General features: G+C 45.1%; 1 long non-coding RNA gene across 1 annotated transcript; it reads left to right on the top strand.

Annotated features, from left to right (window-relative positions):
* The first annotated feature begins 9440 nt into the window (after window positions 1–9440).
* Window positions 9441–14968, top strand: LOC116872073. The gene is made up of 3 exons (XR_004383587.1): window positions 9441–9476; window positions 14607–14660; window positions 14871–14968. It is a non-coding gene; the product is annotated as an uncharacterized LOC116872073 (long non-coding RNA).
* Window positions 14969–15867: the final 899 nt, after the last annotated feature.

Genomic DNA, 15867 nt, shown 5'->3' with positions numbered 1-15867 from the left:
GCTCCCCGCGCCCCTCCCTGGCAACCGAGTCCCGCCCCTGCCAGCTTCAGCCAATCACTCCCGCGGTAGCTGCAGCGAGGCCACGCCTCCTAGAGGAGTCGAAGATTCAGCGCCAGTTGTTGGCCTCCGGCACAAGTCTCGTAGACGAGTTCCAGAGAAACAAACCCACTCCCCTCCTATTGAGCTACGTTTGCTATGCCAGCCTTCTGGATGATTGAGGACTCGCAGAAGGCTCTTTCTGCCTAGCCCGTTCTCCCCTAAAGAGGTCGGAGCGTGAATCTCTCCCACTTCACGTCGTTTTCCTGACAAGGTAGCACCAAAGCAGCACTGTTTGGGAGAAGTGCAGTGAACACCAGCAAATTTTTATGGAGAACTTCTTGGGCCAAGCGCTAGCTATGTCAGCCCTCAGAAGCGTCATCAGAAAGGAGAAAGGGCTGCTAATGGCGTTGGCAAGGCGGAGACACGTTTGCGTGGTGGGGTGGCAAGGTAACAAGTCAGTCTCAGGGTAGGACATTTTTGGATCAAGACTCGATGGTTTACAGAAATGTAAATTAATTTCTTTCTTTCTTTCTTTCTTTCTTTCTTTCTTTCTTTTTAACATTGCAACATTTCACTCTCCTCCCACAATCTTGGATTGATCATAATAATTAGCATTTATTGAGAGCTTACTGCCTATCACACTCTATCTGGCTACTAGTTCATTTAACCCCCATCGCAACCCTAGGTGGAGGGACTATGGTTATCAGCCTCATTTCACTGTTGCGAGAATTGAGGCTTAGAAAGATTAACAAATTTGCCCAGACCAACACAGAGTGGGTGGTTTGAGGCTTAGGAAGATTAACAAACTTGCCCAGACCAACACAGAGTGGGTGGTCTAATGCAGAAACTGCAGTCTTTCCTGCCGTTACAACCCTGTGCTTCCTCCTCAGTCAGGCCCTTAAGATGCCTGTTTACTTGTCCTTACTCACCCTGTTGTTCCTCAACCTCCTGAGCTCATCACCTTCACCAGGCACACTCAGCAATACCTTTTCATCTCAGCATCCCATTCACTTGTACTAGGTTGCAGCTGCCACTTATTCACTCCAAACTTTTTACAGGTGCACCTCTATGCCTCACTGTTCTAGGCAGTGGGTTTTCCACAGCAAGAAAGACAATGGAGCTTACATTCTGGTAGGGAAAGCAGACCTAAACAAATAGGCAAGTAGCTTTATAGACTGATGTTGGGCAGTAATGGAAAATAATGCAGAGGACGGGGATAGAGAGTGATGACCCTCATCACTTCATTGAGGAGAGTACACTGGAGGAGATCTAACTGAAGGTAAGGAAGCAGGCCATGTGAATATCTGGAGGAAGAACAGCCCATAGGTGGGGATAGCAAGTGTAAAGGCCCTGAGGCAGGAATGTGATGAGTAGGAAAAGGAACACTGAGGAGCCTGGTGTGCTGGAGGTCAGTGGAGGGACAAGAATAAAGTCACCAAGGGCCTAGTAAGCTATGTGTGATGAGAAGATACTGCAAGACTCAGCAGGCCAGTAACCCATCTGACTTAAAGTACCATTCTTGCCACCATGCATGTCTTAGCATTTAAGAAAGCAATCAGTTGGGTGCCTGAGTGGCTCAGTCAGTTGGGCAACTGTCTTCAGCTCAGGTCATGAGCCTGGAATCCTAGGATCGAGTCCTGCATTGGGCTCCCTGCTTGGCGGGGAGTCTGCTTCTCCCTCTGACCTTCCCCCTCTCGTTTTCTCTCTCTAAAATAAATAAATAAAATAAAAAAAAAATGAAAGCAATCAATCATGGCTCTCAGGCACGATTCCCTTTGAGTATCTATTGCCTTGCTGGTCCCTTCCCTCTAAAAATTCCTCTCTCTGCTTTATTGTTAATGCTTTTCCTCCTTCTCCAAAACATCTCCTTTGCATTTCTTCATCCTCATCCCATCCCTTCCTGTTTTCCTGAAGAGGCCTTCATCCCTTTTTCATTCCCCGGTGCTTACACCTCCATCCTGTCCTTCCTTATGTGTGCCTTCCCCCCGGGTAGCTCTCTACCCCATCCCACATGCCACACAGCTTTCCCAAGGGTAGGCCTTACGAAACTGGTCATTTTAACAGCATCCCAGGTGCTTTTTTTTTTTTTCTTAAAAATTTCTTTTTTAAGATTTTAAAATCTGGGTGGCTCAGTGGGTTAAAGCCTCTGCCTTCAGCTCAGGTCATGATCCCAGGGTCCTGGGATTGAGCCCCGCATCGGGCTTTCTGCTCAGCAGGGAGCCTGCTTCCTCCTCTCTGCCTGCTTCTCTGCCTACTTGTGATCTCTGTCTGTCAAATAAATAAATAAAATCTTTAAAAAAATTTTTTTATTTAAAAATTTTTTATTATTTTATTTATTTGTCATAGAGCACAAGCAGGCAGAGTGGCAGGCAGAGGCAGAAAGAGAAGCAGGCTCCCCACTGGACAAGGAGGACGATTCAGGACTCGATCCTAGGACCCCGGGATCATGACCTGAGCCCAAGGCAGCAGCCTAACCGACTGAGCCACCCAGGCGTCCTGTCCCAGGTGCTTCTAATGTGCTGCCTGAGTTCGAAACCATTGGTCTCAGTTTATAAATATGCTCAAGGTTCTCAACCTAAAAAAAGAGAAAAAGCAACCTTTCACTTAATGCTGTGCTTTTCAGAAGATAGGGCTGGGGCTTAAGGTTCTGCATGTCTAAAGGGCTCCCAGGTGGTGTCAGTGCGCTGGACCACCCTTTGTAAGGAAAGGCTGGATTTCTGGTCTTAACTCTCTTGCCTCCGACTCACCATTTGCTCATTGCCATGTGGCTTCACCCCACAGCACGGCCAACATTTGTTCTCCCGATGTTACCCATGAGCCATGTGTTACCTCTGATCTGAGGCAGCATATATAACGGTGAAGAGCGCAGACTTGGGAACCAGATCACCTGGGTTCAAAATACAGCCCTCCCACACTGACTGGCTGGTGGCCTCTCTGTGTCCCAGTATCTTCATCGCAGGGAGGGAGTGTTGATGGTAACACCTGCCGCACGTGTGGTCTTCAGAATTCAGTGATTTAGTACACTGAGAGATGTTAGAAGCTGAGAGTGGTCCACCAGCCCTTCATAAGCATTGGTGTTTTTCACTTTACAAGACCTCCCAGCACCATTTGACTCCACTGACTCCTCCTTGCCTAAAACTCTCTTCTCCCTTACCTTCCAGAACACACCCCTCCCTTTGTTCTCTGCCTACGTTTGCCTACCTTGCCTTCCTGGGATGATGATGTTCCCTGGTGTTCTGGCTCAGGCTCTTTGATTTTCTCAACCCAGCTGAGCTCAGTGGGTAACCCATCTTAGCCAGTGCCTTGGATTCAGTTACTGTCTAAGTGTGGAATTCTCCTGAATCTAGAGCTTCATCCCAGGTCTTTCGGTTTCCTATCCACATATCTGCCTGCTGCAGGGCTCCATATAGATTCATTAATTCATTCAGCAAGTTTGTTTTCCTTACTTATTCTGTGCCTGATCCTATGCCAGGTGCTGGGGCTATAGCAGTGAAATTGTCAGACCTGGGCCAAGACCTCCGGGAACTCACAATCTGGAATGGAGATTCAATACTAATTCTGTGATTATTGATTAAAGTGTAATTGGGATAAGCAATACAAAGGAATGTTACAGGCTGTTCTGCGGGTGTATAATGGGAACCTTGACATTGTCTGGGGGTGACTCATATGTTCTCCAGACTCAACATGTCCTAAACCAAACTCATCACTTCTCCCAAACATACCCTTCTTCTGCCTGTGTTGTTTTGCTCAATGAACAGCACACCCATCTTCTTATCCAGTGTGTCATGACCCACAGTATCCCTCGCTGACCCCTTCTACCCACTGGGAGACTCCTCCTTTCTAGAAAATTACCCTTCTCAGGTAACTCCTGGCCCTTTATAAATTCCTACTGCCTCGTGCTCAAGCAGTCTTATTTTACTGGTAAAGTTGTACCTAGAAAAAAAGCAAACGAGGAGTGAGGGTCATCCTCAGAAACACAGACCCACTGTGTGCCCTGTGGCTCCTGACTGTGACACTCCTGTCTGGGGGACAAGGAGAAGATGGAACACTTGTGCTTTTTCTCACTGATTCTTGGCTTATAATTTCCCCCAATAAACCCTGTTCTTTAATCCATACTATGGGAACTAAAATGCACTCTGATCCACATTGTGTAATACAAGTGTCTATGTTTTAGCAAGAAAGAAAAAAAGTATTATTTCCATTATAAAAGCAATGCCTACTTATGGTAATTAGTGTCTTTATTAGACCAGCTCTGCTCTCTGATTTGGGACATTGCAAATAATAATTGTAATAATAATATTTGAGTGTAGTTGACATTCATCCTATTTCAAGCTATCTCACATTTGAACACCCTATCTCTTTGGAAGAATCTCTACCATATGAACCTTGTAGGAAGCCTGGCAAGAGCCAGACAGTCCTTCCTGTGCTCAGGCAGCTAGAACATGGGCACATGATTATTGTTAGTGAATCAGATGATTCTGCCCAGAAGTCTGGACCATGAGAGAGTGACACGAAGACATAGGCACAGTTAGAAAGAATATTTGTTACAGCAGTGCAGGCATCGGGAGTCCAGCAGCAGTGACGGCTAAGGGTGTCTGGTGGCAGTCCCAGCAACAATGTCCTAACCAAACCATTGACCTTGGTTTGACCTTGGTTGGGTTCTCTCCTACTAAGCCTTCCTTAGCTTCCAAAAGATGCTGAGAAGCACCTAATGTTCTTACAATAAATCCTTTACTGCTTAAGGTAACTGGAGTCAACTTCTGTTGTTTATAATCTAAAATCATTTTTTTAAAGTATGTATGTATGTATGTATGTATTTTATTGAGAGAGAGCATGTGAACAGGGGGGAAGGGCAAAGGGAGAGGCAGAGAATCTCAAGAAGCTCCATGCTGAGTGTGGAGCCCAATGTGGGACCCTGACCCCACAACTCTGAGATCATGACCTGAGTCAAAGCCAAGAGACAGATGCTTAACAGACCCACCCAGGTGCCCCTATAATCTAGAATCTTGACTGATACAATGATTGCTACAGAAAAATTTAAAAGTTCTAAAAAGTAAAGGAAAGGAAAAAACTCATTGCTCTACAAACAGAAAAAAATTACTATTGACTTCTTCCAGTCTTTTACTATATACATATATTTGACATAATTACAAGTACATGATTATATAAAACTTCATATACTCTAAGCTGATTTTACAGTTGTATGATTTAGGGCTCCTGGATGGTTCAGGAGGTTAAGCTTCTGACTCTTGATTTTGGCTCAGATCATGATATCGGGGTTGTAAGGTCAAGCCCTGGTTTGGCCCTTTGCTGGGCGAGGAGCTTGCTTAAGAGCCTCTGTGTCCCTCTGCCTCTCCTCCCGGTCTCTTAAAAAAAAAAAAAAAAAAAAAAGAATCATATGATTTAAAAGGTAACATATATTTGTTGTAGAAAATTTGAGGATACCAAGAAATAAAAAAATAAAAACCAATGCAAAAAGCTACAACCCAAGATAACTGTTGTGCATAATTTGGTGTATTTCCTAAAAAATCTTTTTCTGCATTTTTACCTAGCTGAGAATACACTGATTATTCCACACATTTATGCATAGTTAACTGAGCAATTTTAACAGTTCTAGATAAAAGGTAATGGAAGAGGAGCTCAGGGATGGCTACGGATAGTCTCTGCCATGCGTGTGGTGTATTACTCAATACCAATTAAAAAGCCTTAATGGATTCAGGGCTTTAAAGATGCAGAAAATCATTATGCAAGTTTCTTGGCAGTGAACATGCATATTATGCTGCCCGTCACAACTCTGCTTCTAGTTATAAAAATACAGAAGACATTTTGTTCGGCAATTTTCCTGACACTGTTCCAAGCTCTTAAAAAGTTTGTCCATTACTGGCAAGTCCTGAAACACCATAGGAATCACTATTGTTCTTAGTGTCATCAAACATGGCAAAGACACCCCACGAATTGTGGAACCAATTATAGAGTTTGAGAAACACTGTTCCAGGGACGGGGGAAGGAGTGGAGCAGAAGAGAAACAGCTGACAAGCTGACTCTGTGGGGTGGCATTGGGCGTGAGTCCTGGACCCCAGCTGCTGAGGTTTGACTCTTGGACCTTACCACTTAGTTGTTTTGTGACACTGGGGAAGTTCCTTTAAACTCTCTTGGCCTGTTTTCTCACCTGTAAAATGACATTTGCTGATAAGTAAGTGAGTAACTATGAAGTAACTATAAAGTGCTCAGCTCTCTTGCTGGGCTGCAGTATCCATGCATGACACAGAATTCATCTATATCACAGAATCTGAGTAGCCTTGTAAGTCCTTTATACCACAATTTCCCGTTTCTTAATTTATTCCTTTTTTATTAAAATTTTTACTGAATTAAGACATATTCAGAAAGGTGCACAAACCATAAATGCACAATCTGGTTGTACCAAAGTAAACATACTTGCGAAGCTACCATCCAGGTCAAGAACTAGATTACCAACGTCTGAAATCTCTCCTAGGCCCTGTTGGTCATTATCTCCTACTATCCAGACTTCTGACACCATAGATGAGTTTTGTCTGTTTTTGAACTTTTTAAAAATTATTTTATTTATTTATTTATTTATTTATTTGAGCATGAGCAGGGAGAGGAGCAAAGGGAGAGAATCTCAAGCTGACTCTGTGTTGAGAACAGTCCCATGACCTGGAGACCGCAACTGAGGCAAAACCAAGAGTTGTATGCTCAACTGACTGAACCCCCAGGTGCCCATGTTTCTGAACTTTTGGTCAGTAAAATCACACAGTGCATATCCTTCCACATTATGTTTATGGAATTCATCAGAGTTGTTGCATGTAGCAGAAGTTTACTTATTTTCATTGCTGAATATATTCAACTGTGTGATTATATCATGATGAATTTGTGCATTGTATTGTTCAGGAACATTTGGGTTGTTTCCAGTTTAGGCTATTTAGAATAGTGTCAGTATGAATATTCATAGTCCTTCAATTTATGAACATGGTATATCCCTTCCTCCGTTAATTTAGATTTTCTTTAACTTGCCCCAATAATATAGTATGTGGTCTTGTACACCTTTCACTAGATGTGTTCCGAGATATTCGTTGCTTTTTGTTTTTGTTTTTGTTTTTTTCTTCTTCTTAGAGAGGGTGATAGATCACAAGTAGGCAGAGAGGCAGGCAGAGAGAGAGGGAGAAGCAGGCTCCCTGCTGAGCAGAGAGCCCGATGTGGGACTCGATCCCAGGACCCTGAGATCACGACCAGAGTTGAAGGCAGAGGCTTAACCCACTGAGCCACCCAGGCACCCTTTGTTGCTTTTTTGATGTTACTGCAAATGGCACTGTTTTTGAACCTCACTAATTGTAGGTGCTTAGTAGAAGTACTACGGAGTTTTGTTTATACAGTGGATCCAGCTACATTGCTAAATTTAATTAATGAATTAATTATCTTCCTATTTGATTCATTTTTGTTATTATGTCTTTCTTCTACTTTACTTGGGCTTAGTTTTATTTTTACTTTTCTAACTTCTTCCTCCACAAGTGGGGGACATCTTCTGTTCCTGTTGTCTAGTCCCTCTGCCCTTCTGGATCAGTGGAGTTTATGAAAAACTGCATCAGCATGCATCATTAACAGCTCTCCCTTCCTTCTCTCCTTCTCAAGGCTTTGTGTTGAGATTCTTCACCTTTCAGAATGATAAGTGCTAGCCCTAGTAGGCTCCCCTATTTTCTCTCCTTTGGGGATTGCAACCTCATTTAGTGCAAAAAGGTAGATGCGAGGACAGGAATTTGATGGGATGCCTGGTTGGCTCAGTTAGAGGAGCATGTGACTCTTGATCTTGGGGTTGTGAGTTTGAGCCTCACATTGGGCGTAGTGATTACTTAAAATTAAATCTTTAAAAAAAAAAAAAAAAAGACGGTACCTGGATGGTGTAGTCAGTTAAGCAACTGACTCTTGGTTTCAACTCAGGACCTGATCTCAGGGTCGTGAAATTGAGCCCCACATTGGGCTCCATGCTTGGCATGGAGGCTGCTTAGGAGTCTCTCTCTCCTTCTACCCCTATCACCCAGCTCTCTCTCTCTCTCTCAAATAAAAAAAATAAAAATAAATCTTTAAAAAATATGGGACAGGAATATGACAATACTGCACTGGCGACCTCAAAAAAGCAGCCCATTTACAGCAAAAAGGCAGTTGTGCTATTTTCTAATTGTTAAATATTTGGTGTCTCTAAATGGCAAACAGAATTAAGTGTATTTCTATCTTTATTTACGTGAGTGCATTGCTCTGTTTCCTACTCCAAGGATGGACAAGCAATTATTTTGTCTTTCAGATTCTTGTAATTGATTGTCTGCCAGTTTTGATTTTCAGAATTGTTATGCATTTTTGTGTTTTGTGGGTGCCTACATGCGAGAAGTGCAGAAGGCTGCAACAGGAACTGCTCTCCAGGCACCATTTAGAATAAGACATCTCCTGGAATGAGCTTTCTAAAATGCAGCTCTGACCATCCCTTCCCTCACTTAAAGGATTTCAATCATTCTCTTTATCTACTGAATAGGGACCAAACTCCCAGTTTGGCTAAATGACCTTTTGTAACAAAGCACCTGAAGGAGGTTCTGGCCATACCCAACTATTTACTGTTCTCCAAAACTGCCCTGCCCGTCCCCGCCTCCTGGCCTTTGGACATGTCATGCACATATGCTGGGATGCACTCTCTCACCTGCCTTGACCTTGAAGGACAACTCATCCTTTAAGATTCAGCTCAGTCATTGCCTCCAAGAAGGATTCCTGATCTACCCCTCCAGCTGAGTGACGTCCTCTTCCTGAGCTCTGGCAGCCCCCAACCCCCAGGCATTCTACCATCAAGTCACTTGCCACATTGGTTTTCTAGGCACTGTGCTAACCTACGAGCTCTTAAGAGAAAGGACCATTTCTTAAGCATCTCTTTATCCCATGCCCCGTGTAGGGAAGACAGTCATGGGTTGTTGATTGAACAGTGTAGTTCCTTTTGGTCTGGGAAGGCCTATCAGATGTGATACTCGTGGTACTAAGGCTTCTACGCAAATGAAGATGCTGGTGCATGAAAGGCAAGGACAGCCTCATTCACTCCCATACCATCTACTGTCCCCGCAGGCTGTGTCCTTGCGCATGTGCAGGCAAACAGACAAGCATTGCTTCCCACCCCCACCCTGTGCAGGCCAATTGCCCTTTTTTGTCCTCTGGGCCCAACTCTCTCCCACATCCTCCCCCTGTCACACTCGGGGTAGAAAAGAGACAAAGCAACAAACCAGTGTGAAATCTGCTCCTTTTTGCTATCAGAGCTGAGAGAGGGCTGCTCCAGCCAGTGGAAGGAACCTAGCCTTGGGGTGACTGGAATCAAATCCTGATGCTGCACCTCCACTGTCACCTTGTGTGAGCAACTCAACCTCTCCGGCCTCAGTTTCCTCATCTGTAAGGTAAGGTTAACAAAGCCTAACTTGCAAGTGGTTGTCAAAATGAAACAAGGCCACATAAGTGCCTGGCACAGAACAGGTGCCCTCATAATGCTTCACAATCACTAAAGGGGAAAAAGTTTCAGCACAAACACAACCTGTAGCCCCCGATTATCCTAGCGCATGTCTTGTCCTCCACAACACACTGGGGCACCTGTGAGGGCAGTGAGAATTTTAAAGATTTTGTTTGTTTATTTGACAGAGAGGCAGAGAGTGAACACAAACAGGGGGAGCAGGAGAGGGAGAAGCAGGCTCCCCACTGAGCAGGAAGCCCAATGTGGGGCTTGATCCCTGGACGCTGGGACCACAACCCAAGCTGATGGCAGACGCCCAATCGACTGTGTGTCCCTGGCTGCCCAGCCCAGAGCCCACAGACTGGAGGCTGCAGGGAGCATTTGCTGATGGAAGGAGTTACTGCAGTACGGACTCCCATGCCTGGTCGCCGGCTACAGCACATGTGCACGCAGATAAAATAATCCCTCTCTTCTGGTGGGGACATGCATTTGATTCTGACTCAGTGGAATGACCCCACCAGAATCAGAAACAAAAATTCCTCTGTGGAAAAGACATCCTGACCTTAGTTAATGTTTCCATAACCTAAACAATACATTGGAGTGGGGGAAGGGGAAGGAAAGAGAAGAAAGAGAGGCAAACCCCTTGGAGGTCCTTACAAGATGTGACCAGCAGTAAATTGTGGGGTGTTGGAGCAGGCTGGAAAGTCAGGAAAAGGCATTTCTTTCAGCAGGAATAAAATTACAAAAGCAATTTATAGAAGAATAGAATAAAGAATTGTGGGAGAAAGAAAGAGTAAGGTGTAAGATTCCAAGAGACAGATCCAGGGGAGCCCCAGTGCCCAAGGTAGGGTGCTGGGCAGAGGACAGAAATAACAGGTGTGGGAGGGCACCATCGGGGCCTGGGCCCCCTGGGGAAGCCTGTGGAAAGGAGGCAGAGGGTAAAGATCTCCAGAGCTCAGGCAGGGGAGTCCAACACAGCACCCTCTCCTGCCCACCCCTAATATCCCAAACCCCCCTCCCCAGGGGCAGAGGGCAAGGGAAGCTGCTTGTTCTGGGCCCACACAGCCCTTGCTGCCATGGGGGAAGGAGGCCCCTCAGGGAGTGGAGACAAACTGGAAGGGGGTAAGAGCCAGGGAGGCCTGGGCAGCTTTCCCCTTTCTGCAGCCACCTACTCGGGTGGAGCAGTTGTGGTGCGAGAGAAGATGAGGCAGAATGATGAAGTCATTGAGGAACCTGTTTCTGAACTTCACAGGGAGGGGCAGAGGTCAGCAAGCCAAGCCATGGCCTTTTATCCCCGACACGGCCAAACCCTCTAGGTCTAGCCTCGGCCTCCTGCAGACACTGACTAAAGCCTCAGTCTCTCTGTTCTCCCACCAGCGAAGAGACCAGACATATCTCCTGATCCTGCCTCTCCTTTGCTTTTAACAAAGTGACAGGCCTCCGGGCCCCATCTCACCCCTTGGTGGGGTCGGTTGAATCCAGACATAAACCATGGACTTCGGTTGTAAAAACAATGCATCATTTTATGGCCTGGAATGATTTCCAGGACAGTTCAGTGAAAAAAGCAAGATGCAGAGCAATATATATAGTGTGTTACTTTTTAAAAATGTCTTTTTAAAATTTTTTTAATTTTTATTTTTTAAAATTATTTATTTATTTATTTGACAGAGAGAGATCACAAGTAGGCAGAGAGGCAGGCAGATAGAGAGAGAGAGAGGAGGAAGCAGGCTGCCCACTGAGCAGGGAGCCCGATGTGGGACTCGATCCCAGGATCCTGAGATCATGACCTGAGCCGAAGGCAGAACCCACTGAACCACCCAGGTGCCCCCAAAATGTCTTTTTTTTTAAAGTTTTTATTTAAATTCCAGTTAATTACCAGAGTGTAATATAAGTTTCAGATGTATTATATAGTGATCCAACACTTCTGTATATCACCCGTCATCATCATACATCACAAGTGCCCTCCTTCCTCCCCTCCCCATCACCTAGGTCACCGACCCCCCCACCTGCCTCCCCTCTGGTGACCGTCCATTTGTTTTCTCTAGTTAAGAGTCTGTTTCTTGGGGCGCCTGGGTGGCTCAGTGGGTTAAAGCCTCTGCCTTCGGCTCAGGTCATGATCTCAGAGTCCTGGGATCGAGCCCCACATCAGGCTCTCTGCTCAGCAGGGAGCCTGCTTCCTCCTCTCTCTCTGCCAGCTTGTAATCTCTGTCTGTCAAATAAATAAATAAAATCTTTTAAAAAAAAAGTCTGTTTCTTGGTGTCTCTTTCTCTCTTTCTTTTTTTCCCTTTGCTCATTTGTTTTGTTTCTTAAATTCCACATATGAGTTAACACCATATGACTGTATCAGCCATTAAACTTGTTAAAAAAAATAAAAATAATTCTATAAGGTCTAAGTTGCATGGTATCAAAACCCACTCATGTGATTCAATGTGGGGAATGTGCTAATGCTTTGCACAGAAAAATAACCTGGGCCCAGGTACTGCTGGGAATCATGGGATTGGTACACTCACAGAGCAGAGGCTCTGTCTGGGGTCCCCTAGCCTCTTTTCTGTGCTTCTTCCTTTCTACTGCCGGGCTCCTTTTCCACCGCTCAGACCCACCTGCTCTGGCGCATAAGTCTAACCTTGCTCACTCTGGGTTGGCCTCCCTCACTGGTGTCATCCAATCGGCTGTGGCCATGGGCACAGGGCTACTTGGCTTCTAAGGCTGCTTAAGACTCTCCTCCCTCTTCAGTGGGACCTGTGGCTGGAGACCAGTTACAAGAAGAGGAAGACAGTGATAGACTGACTTAGTACAAGCTGTTGCAGGAGGGTCACTCAGACGTCAGGGCAAAATCTAGGGCAATTGGGCCCCCTAGACAAGGGGAGGCAGATGAAGCCTCCTGCAGAAGAGAGGCAGAGAAAAAAATTTGACCATTGGGTTAAGAGTCCTTCCCCCTCTCTGGGCTTCTCCTGTGTGGCAGGAGGGGATGGGACTAGATGATGCTCTCGGGTCCCTTTGATCTCTAAAGGGGAAGAGAACAGAGTGCAGTGAAAAGAGCATTGAACCAGGAGTGGGGAGTCCTGGTTTGGAGTGCCTCTTTGGAGTGACTTGCTGCTGGACCTTAATCAGCCCATATGACCTCCAGTGAGTCTGTCTCCTCTACCAGATAACATTCCTTGCAGGTTGCTGTGAGAGTTAAATAAAAGTCACGGGCCTACAAATGCCTTGTCGACTGTCCTGTGGGTGCAGGTATGACAGATGATTATAAAACCTACTGCTTCTGTAAAATGGGAGCATAATCCCTTCCTTGTCACTCTGTCACAATGAGCATGGGAGTAAATGAGACCGTGCAGGCCTTGTGTTAGGCACTGACCTGGACGGAACACAAGAGCTGGGCTGAACTGCTTGTTTACTGTGTGACCCTGGCCAAGAGACCTTCTGTTTCTAGGCTTCCACTTTTCCTCTGTGGCCTGGGGAGGATAATACCTACTTCACAGGTTGTAGTGGGAATAGATGAGAGGGCGAGCATGAAGGGTGTTGTGTGGACTGTGTTGAGATTTTCAGTAAGAGGAATGATTAACGGGACTATTCCCTGTTTCCCTAGCTCCTGCCCTGACAGCCAAAGCCAAGGTGGGTATACTGTGATGTTAGATAAACTCACATAGGCCTTCTGCAAAGCCCTGGGAGGGATCAGAGCAATGCATTCACACGGTCATAATGGTTCTGTAAAACTGACAGAAGTAAAATGTTTCCGTTAAGACCATTGTGTCTTTCACTGTAACTTCCTGTCATAGTTCCACCATGTCGAAAGGTGTTGGATGGCTTTGGACATCTCTGGGGTCTGGCTAAGGGGAAGTTGAATTGAAGATACATGTATTTGGCTTAGTGGGCATATAGTTACATAATTTATACTCACTCTAATTTATACCTAAATTATTGTTAGCCATTCTGGCAATAATACTCCTACCCACCAATACCCACCATGCCAGCTCACCAATTACCATGACACGAAGGTTCAGGCCAGAGGTCATATTGAAATATGAATGTGTCAGCCCCCAGTACTGGCAAGTTTTGGAGGAGAAATGAGGTTTGAAGTGAAAAGAGCCAGAGTGGGCCGGTGAAAAATTCTTCCACCATCAGAACATAGGACTCATTTCTCATGGATGCCCAGTCAAACTGGAAATTCTTTCCCCTCAAAAATATACTCCTGGGGCGCCTGGGTGACTCAGTGGGTTAAGCCTCTGCCTTCGGCTCAGGTCATGATCTCAGGGTCCTGGGATTGAGCCCCACATCGGGCTCTCTGCTCGGTGGGGAGCCTGCTTCTTCCTCTCTCTTTGCCTGCCTCTCTGCCTACTTGTGATCTCTCTCTGTCAAATAAATAAATAAAAAATCTTTAAAAAAATATACTCCCGTTGAAGAATATACTCTGTAATGCTACATATACAATTATAAGTGCATCGCACATTCTATTTCTCTTTCATGGGATTCATCCAGAATCAAATGTATCAGGATTCCATTGTTTGCAGGGCTTGAGTCCTGGGCAAGTTCCACAAGCACCCGGTACTTCTGTGTCAAGTTGCATGTTTTATGTGTCTCATTATATGGAATCACATCTCAGTGTGACCGATGTGTCTTGTCCTGATGAGGTCTGGTAGTTCCAGACGAAATGGCACATGAAATTTTCACCAACAGAGCAAGATAGCCTGGAGGAACAAGGGTTCCCGTGACAAGGCTTCTGTACATATTCATCAATAACTACAGTGTACATAGCGCAAGAGTCATTTTATTACACAATGATGCTGCTAAAAGCAATGTAGCAGCAATTTAAGAATGCGTCGGAATTGCTCTGGTTAACGAGCCGTCAATTCCAAATATTTAAGATTGGCCCTCACTCTGCAATCTTACAGCTCACTTGTAAAAGATATTGGATAGAGGTTGCCGCCAATTGGGGATAATCCTGAACATTTCCAACTTTATCAACAGATCATGAAGCTGAACTCTACTAAACTATTAATAACAAAATAACAGATTGGCTAATCACACCAGGAATTATCTTTCTATTCCCTTTTAGGAAATGCCAAATTATTCTCTTTAGAGGAAACGTCATGTACTGTACTTTACAGCATCGTTATATGAAGAAGCCGCCAAAAGGTATGTCGCCAAAAACGAAGGGGAAAAAAAAGTATTACAAAGATGTGTGCAGCATTTAAAACTATTAGGCTATTTGGGGAGATTATGTGATATTTGGACTATGTTGACTTTTCTTATTTGTTGGTCATGTTGATTTCTTTTCTCATTCCAAGTAATTATTCATGTTTGTACCTTATTTTATATTTATAATTTTTATTATTTTCCTTACAGAAGTCCTCCAATGTATACAAGCCAAAGACCGGCAAAATATAGGTCTGCTGTCCCCTGAGGAGCTGCACTGACTCACACCCCAGAGACTGCACCACAGCTCCTGTTCCTCCCGCTCCCTTGGCCCCACCAGTGCACACTGGAGTGGTCACTGCTCTCAAGCTGACACCTCCACTCCTGGGCCCGGTGGGCGGTAGCCACAGGCACCTGCCAGGACAGTGGGCAGGGGCATGACACCTCCCAGCTACCCCCTTGCCCCCAAACTCCTGCATTCAGCTTGCTGACAGGTCTTGACGCGCTGACACCTTCTCTGGCTCCTCCCCACCATCAAGACAGAATGGTCTGGCATTTAGGGCTCTTCAGGGTCTGGTTTTATTTTACATTGAAAATTATTTTGAACATTATATTTTCTTGCAGAATAAAGTGGATAAACAGGAAAGCAATTTATATCTGGTTACCATAGTTAATTGTTTGCTGTTTCCTAGTGTTTTCTCTCTTGATTTTCCAGGAACTTCTAGGAAGACAAGTGTGTCATCCACAAATAACTATGTCAATTCCTTGCCAACATTTATACTTCTGTACCCATCAGAAATTCTCTTTGCAAACAACAGAAACCAGCTCTACTTAAACTAACACTGGAAGGCTACTGGCAGAATCAAACTCTTGGCGGCCAAAATAACCAGTAAGTTCTTACTACAGTTCTGCCTGACTTCCATCCTTAGAGCACCATCCCCCCCAACCAAAGTTGTAACCTAACAAACTGAAAATATATTCATTCTTTTTTTTTTAAGATTTTATTTATTTTTTGACAGACAGAGATCACAAGTAGGCAGAGAGGCAGGCAGAGAGAGAGGAAGGGAAGCAGGCTCGCTGCGGAGCAGAGAGCCCGACGTGGAGCTCGATCCTAGAACCCTGGGATCATGACCTGAGCTAAAGGCAGAGGCTTTAACCCACTGAGCCACCCAGGCGCCCCAATATCTTCATCCTTGTATTAGTTACT

This window comes from Lontra canadensis, unplaced genomic scaffold (assembly GCF_010015895.1).
Source record: "Lontra canadensis isolate GAN:19392208 unplaced genomic scaffold, GSC_riverotter_1.0 scaffold28, whole genome shotgun sequence".
NCBI lineage: Eukaryota > Metazoa > Chordata > Mammalia > Carnivora > Mustelidae > Lontra > Lontra canadensis.
This window is presented reverse-complemented; position numbering and strand designations above follow the sequence as displayed.